The sequence below is a fragment of the Phalangium opilio genome, unplaced genomic scaffold, assembly GCF_054372755.1.
Source record: "Phalangium opilio isolate 3A_F unplaced genomic scaffold, DU_Popi_V2 ptg000009l_1, whole genome shotgun sequence".
Taxonomy (NCBI): domain Eukaryota; kingdom Metazoa; phylum Arthropoda; class Arachnida; order Opiliones; family Phalangiidae; genus Phalangium; species Phalangium opilio.
The window spans coordinates 9,299,802-9,306,344 of NW_028324146.1; the positions used below are offsets into that span (position 1 = coordinate 9,299,802).

A 6,543-nucleotide genomic window follows, 5' to 3' on the forward strand; every position below is an offset into this window, starting at 1 on the left:
AGTTTGTTATTACGTTTATAAAATACTAAAAAGTTTTAAATGTTTTAAAAAAAATACCGTAAAGCGTCGTTGATTACTAGATTTTGTTATAAGAACCATCTACTCTATCGCTTCGAATTCATTCGGGAAAAATGCATTACATCGTTACATACACACGTTTTGAGGGGAGAAATGAATTCCAGTACATGGTAATCTATTGTCGTCAAATGCCATGTATGTTTACCATTTACTTCGAACATGAAACGAGTGAGAAAGGAAAAATTGCTCGAATAACGAAACAAAGACCTCCATTTGATGAGAAGATGATTCGGACGAGGGATTTTGAGTACGGAGACCAGGAAGAAATAATTGGAAAAATTATTCACCCCGCAAGTACCATCATTCTCGAAAATATCGGAGATGGAGAAATTTTCAGTCGTTTGGGTCATGGACTTAATGCAACCATAGCTGAAACCCTCAAAATGCCCAGCCCGTCGCAACTTCTGGAGGAAAAGGCGAAATTGCACGTGGATAATTACTTACTTTGGGTGATGCGACAAATGAATGATATTAAAACCCCGGACAGCTTTTACCACGAACATTTATCTTTAGTTTTAAAGTAAAAACAAATTTGTAATTCATATTCCAAAATAAACAAATTTGATTGAAATATTTTTGTCTTTATTTAACACATTACAAGTTTTGCAGATAATTAATATTAAGTGGTACATAAAGTTTTTTTTCCACTAACACCCCCCCCCCGATCTTTACATCATAAAAAAAACGGGGGGACGCTTTTTTATTCGATTCTCGTATGAATTTAAATTCGTTATTTTCCAGTTGAGCCGAAACCGTTCATCCCTCTGGCAGTCATTTCGAGAGACTTTAGGGAAGAAAATAAGGTTATACTCCAATATCGAGTTGTTTTCAAAACGAGTAGTTTTACCTCACATACTAACAAAACAGGGGACACAATAACTTCACAAATGAGTTGAGCAATACGATCTCCCTTCTCAACGATAAACATCTCGTTTGAATGATTAAATAAGATAACCCCAACGTTACCGGTATAATCTCGATCTATAACTCCACCTCCGATGGAAATTGAGTTTTTCAACGCTAAACCCGAACATCCAGCTGAAAAATTTAATTAACTTTAAAAATACACCCCTTTTTAGGATGATGGTTCGGGAATTAAAACCATACCAATGCGGACGTAGCAATTTGAAGGAGCACGTATTTGAAGATCTGTTTCTATCAACATAGTTGATTGAGCAGGAATTTCATAATTTCGAGGAGAATACAAATCAAGTCCGGCTGAATTTGCAGACCCTCTAGTTGGAATAATCGCTTCTTGAGAGAGCTTAACAACTTCCAACGTATTCATTTCAACGTTTGTAGTGTAAATACAAATTTTCCCATTTTCTCGAGTAGGATGGTATTTATACATAATCGTGAGATAAATTTTCTTATGTCTTATATTCGTAGAGGGGTTTTTTCTTTTTAAATCACATCCCCTCTTCCTCTAATACTTTAAAAAATAATCTATATTTTAGTTTTTATAGGTCAGGAAATCGAACTGTCCAGACATGACATATTCAACTAATTTTTTACCACTAACACCACCTCCTGATCTTTACGTCGTAAAAAAATTCTTTTTAAATCACATCCCCTCTTCCTCTAATACTTTAAAAAATAATCCGCATTTTAGTTTTTATAGGTCAGGAAATCGAACTGTCCAGACACAACATATTCACACCACCCCCTGATCTTTACGTCGTAAAAAAAATTATTTTTAAATCACATCCCCTCCCTCCTCTAATACTTAAATAACCCGCATTTCAGTTTTTATAGGTCAGGAAATCAAACGTGTCCCTTTTACCCCCCCCCCCGATCTTTACGTCATAAAAAAAAAACGGAGACGTCATAGAAAATACATAGTATGGGTTCCCTATGGGAAATAACATGGTGGTACTCTGGAAAACTCCATAGGTTTAACATGGTGGTTCCTGGTCTAGAACCTAGTATGGGTTCCCTATGGGAAATAACATGGTGGTACTGTGAAAAACTCCATAGGTTTAACATGGTGGTTCCTGGTCTAGAACCCCCCTTTTCTCACTACTCATAACTCACTGCTAATACTGTTCTACCGCAAAGATAATCTGAAGCCTGCGTGTTCAACGTTTGACTTGAAACTGGAGTCTTGAATATTGATTTTCTGGGTAGAGATTTTCTTTCAGTTGCAACAGGTGTTTTATTTAAAATATTTGAACTGTTAGTTGGACATGCTTCCGCAGTCATGAGCAGAGAATCTGGGGTCCCCGTGTCCATAATAGGTGTTTTAGTGACTGATGACGATCTCAATGAGGTTGTCAAGATAGAAACTGAAGGTTTCATAATTGTCAAAGCTTTTAAAATGTAATAAAGACATATCAGTAACAAATTATGTTGAGAGTCAATAAAATATTTAATACTCACCAGGAGCCTGAGTTCTTGGATTTAGCCAATCTTGGGTTTTAAAAAATTCATCCCTCAAATGCTTGGAGCAGATGAATGTATGATACTTCACATCATTAACATTAAACCCTGGCCTAAATTTACCCAGCCAATCCGCCCATTGTTTGCATATCAAAGGCTTAGTTTTTAGTTTAGGAAACGCTATGATTTCAACACCTTTCATGTACGGTTTATGAAAGTAGCAACTATCACTATTGCAGTTAGGTAAATCGCAGAGCTTGTTTTTAACCATCTTGAAAAATTTAAATACTAAACTTTACCCTTTCCTGTACCGTTTAACTATTTTTGGTTTCTGATTAAACAAGATAAATTCGGGATTCGGAAAACCGCCATATTTAAAAGGCAATACTCTGAAATACGGCCAACCGAGAACGTGCAAAGTTGGCCGTAGCCGGAAATGCTTGACCCCAATTCCGGTTTCTCCCCTATTTTAACCCCCACTGATATAGGAAGGCTGTTTTTTTAGAAAGACGAAATCGTTTGCGCGTAGAAGCTTGCGACTGCCTAGTCCTCTTACTATTCTTGGCCCATGGCTAAATAGAGTTGCTTCTATGCGCGCGCCATTGTTGAAAAGTATTTTATAATATCGCGTTTTAAATAATGTAGCCCATAGTAAAACATGAACTTTTACATATCCGACAATCTTATTTATTTCGCCAAAGTTGTAAGTTATTACCTTGACCTCCTGGAAAATCAAGTACTTTAGGCAGTGTTACATTCGGTTACATTACTTAGCTGAGACTGATGCTTGGAATGGTTAACTATTAAATCAATAAATAGTTTTAATTGAAAATGTAAGCCTTAAATTCTGATCTATTGAAAAATCTCTTATTTGGTTAACAACCAATATTAAAAAATTTTAAAAAAAGCTTTTAAAAGAAACATTTCAATGAAATATAAAAATTAAGAAACATGAATATTCTAGCCAATGTAAGTCTATGTTTCTTATGCATTAAGTTTCTCTCTTAAAATATGGGCAAAGATATATGATTTTAAGTAAGATTTTCTAAAAGAAATAGAAATGCAGCAAGTAAACTCCTGTGCTCATGCTAAAAATTCTAGTTCAAAAGGAGGTCTTTAATAGAGCTTTTCTTGCAAGATATTGGGTTTTGTTTAAAATTCATCATTTTCACTCACATTCATCATACGTTGAAGAATCAGCCACATCATTTCCTTTCTCAATTAAGCTGCCACTTTTGGATACACCGTCATCATCAGTTTTCTACCCAACATCGGAACAGAAAAATTGTTGTTCGACACTTTAACTGGATTTTTTTCCCCACTAGAAATTAAGAATTCGAATTAAATAATTAATTTTGCAGAAAACACCCAAACGGAAGCGTCACAATCCTTAGAGGATTCTTCTTCGTGTTCCGGAACACCAATTGAAACCTCAATCATTCTGAAAACCCAATTCAAAGAAAATGAAACGGAACACCTCGCAAACTTAGAGAAGGAAAAACAGGTAAAAAACAAAAAAGGCACCATTTCTTAACCTTATGTATGTTAATTTTTGTTAATAATTTTTTAGATATTTAAGAACAAATTGATTCAACTGAAAAAGCAAATCAAAGCTTTGACAATGGAAATTGAAAGGGTCAACCTAGACATCTCTAAAACCCAACAAATAATTGAAAAGGAACAAGTAGAAAGAAGAGTGTTGTCCACTCTAAGAAACGTTTGTGACAAAGAACCGTTGGAGACCTCGGTCGGAAATATAGTTAATTTGACGACAAGCATGAGAACGTTGTCGGAGATGTACCGTACACCGGTGTCAAATTTGATTACATTTTTGAAGCAGAAATTAAACGGTAAATACTTTGTTGAATAATGTGTTAAGAAATCATACAGAACCATAATATTCCCTTTTTCCATAATATAAAGTGAATATGTGGAAGTATTTTTCGTAATTATGATAGATTTAGTACTTCTGTAACTTTAAAGCTCTGTTTCATTTTGATATTCCAAAGAATTTTTTTAATATTGTTATTTGAAATGGCTGTTTATATATTACTTAAGCTATACTACATGTGCATATATAATAATCCTTGGTTTAGTGATTACATGAAGAAAAATAAGTCCTAGACTCCGGCTGGTATATCAAGTATTATCTGCTTAGTGAAACAAATAGTAAATAATTGAGGCCTGAGGTGAAGTAATCTTTGGGCTTTGATTTTCGTGTCTGAAATGCAGAGACATCAACGGTTCAGAGTGAGCCGAAAGTTAAATACACTCTAAAATAATCTGGTTAAGATTTTATATTATAAGAAAAGATCATGGTGGCAATTAGAATAGTGAAAGGGCTAATGGTAAATGGGTAGTAGCTACAGACTTTTTATTCTCTTTATGATGCGCACGTGTAGCGAATGTTCCTAGCATGAAAGCTATCTCCTCTAAAGTTGTTTTATATATATGGAATAGTCCAATTTGTCTATTTGAAGGGCTCTCGTGCAGCGCATATGCCATCATGAATGAAATTTTCACTGGGCTGCAATGAGTCGCGCTGAAGACCCAGACATAATTAATGAGTTCTAGATATTATTGACAACGTTTTCAAACCGCTTATCCTCTTCAAAAGACGCGGGTTTTCTCTTAACGAACGACTGATTTGTTTCAAAGCATTACGCCACAACAAGACCTAACATATATATATGCATAAAGCGCAATAACATCGAAAAAGCATTATTTCGACAAAGATTGGATTCTCGATTATTAATTATCGCCATTAAAATCGAAGTTGCCAGATTTTGAATAAAGGCTAATTACTCGTGACCTACTCATCCGAATTGAATTTGGTGAAAACCTTTCAAATATGAATCGACCCCAAGGAATCCGAAAATCGCATTTATAACCGCGACAATCCAGTATTTAAAAAGTTGTTAATTTGGACAGTTCCGCTTTCCATTAAAAGTTTGCAATGGACAACTATGAAACGGATAAAATATGAAAGAGAAATGAAGAATTATTATATTGCACTTTATTTCAGAGCGCTAGCTTGCATAGTTTTCGAAATATAGTAAAATATGTGCAAAAACTGCAACGCGCAAAGACTTTTTTAACCGTATGTACGTGTATGGCTTTGCATTTTAAAAGGTTCCCAAAGACGTTACATCCCCTTTCGTGCCCGGCTTGCTTCGCAGTGGAACATTTTAATTATTCTAAAACCAAAGGCGGCAAATTCAATAGGGATCGTTAGATTTTTACTCTTGCTTTTGCTAAATGATGTAATATCAAGTGTTTTTAGTCAACCGTCGTATTGTTCTTTCACATGATCAGTGTTACTGCTCAATTTCTCTCTCTAGTTTCTAAAAATAGTTAGAGACTATTTTATATGTCACGTCACAACGTTATATACATTTGTAAATTCTAAATAGTACAAAAGGAAAAAGAATCCATTTTTTATATTTTGGTTTGAAATAAATAAACTCATGTTCGTAGTTATAACGAACTGGAAGTCAAGGGAATGGCACCGGTAATGAGCAGCAAATGAGAGGAAAGTTTGCTTCAAGTTAGCAGAGGGAGATGGTAGTGAAAATAGGAATCTGTAATTTTGTTCGTACAAATCTTATTATATCATGAAAAATTCTAGTGAGGAGGCGTTCAAAGATTGATGTGGCGTGAACAAGTGGTCCGTGAAAATAGCGAAAAAATTCCCTTGGGTTATAGCCCACTCGATCCATGCTCACGGACGAAAGCTGCTCGCTCTATAGCAGCTTGTGTTGTTAAGCGTGCGTGATCCTCACAGAGTTGGCAAAAATTAAGTTTTTTTTAAAAAAAAAACAAAAGTTGTGTTTTTATTGTTTATAACACGATTTTTTGATTTAAACTGTTTTTTAAACAAGTAGAAAAAACAGTAGAAAAACAAAAAAAAATAGTTTTAAACATGTTTAAATCACTCTTCCAGATCCAATAGTCTATATCGCGGCTCTCCATTTAAGCCACTACTCCCCCTAGCGCAAGGATCTTATTTTTACAGCCTACTTGATTAAAAAAAGGTCTTGGTTTGGACCAAAACCCAAAAAACAAACGATGAGAGTGACGTTTATC

At 34.8% G+C, this 6,543-nt stretch overlaps 1 pseudogene; it reads right to left on the minus strand.

Moving 5' to 3' along the window:
* Positions 1-808: 808 nt before the first annotated feature.
* Positions 809-1,429, minus strand: LOC149713723 (uncharacterized; annotated as a pseudogene).
* Between the last annotated feature and the right edge of the window lie 5,114 nt (positions 1,430-6,543).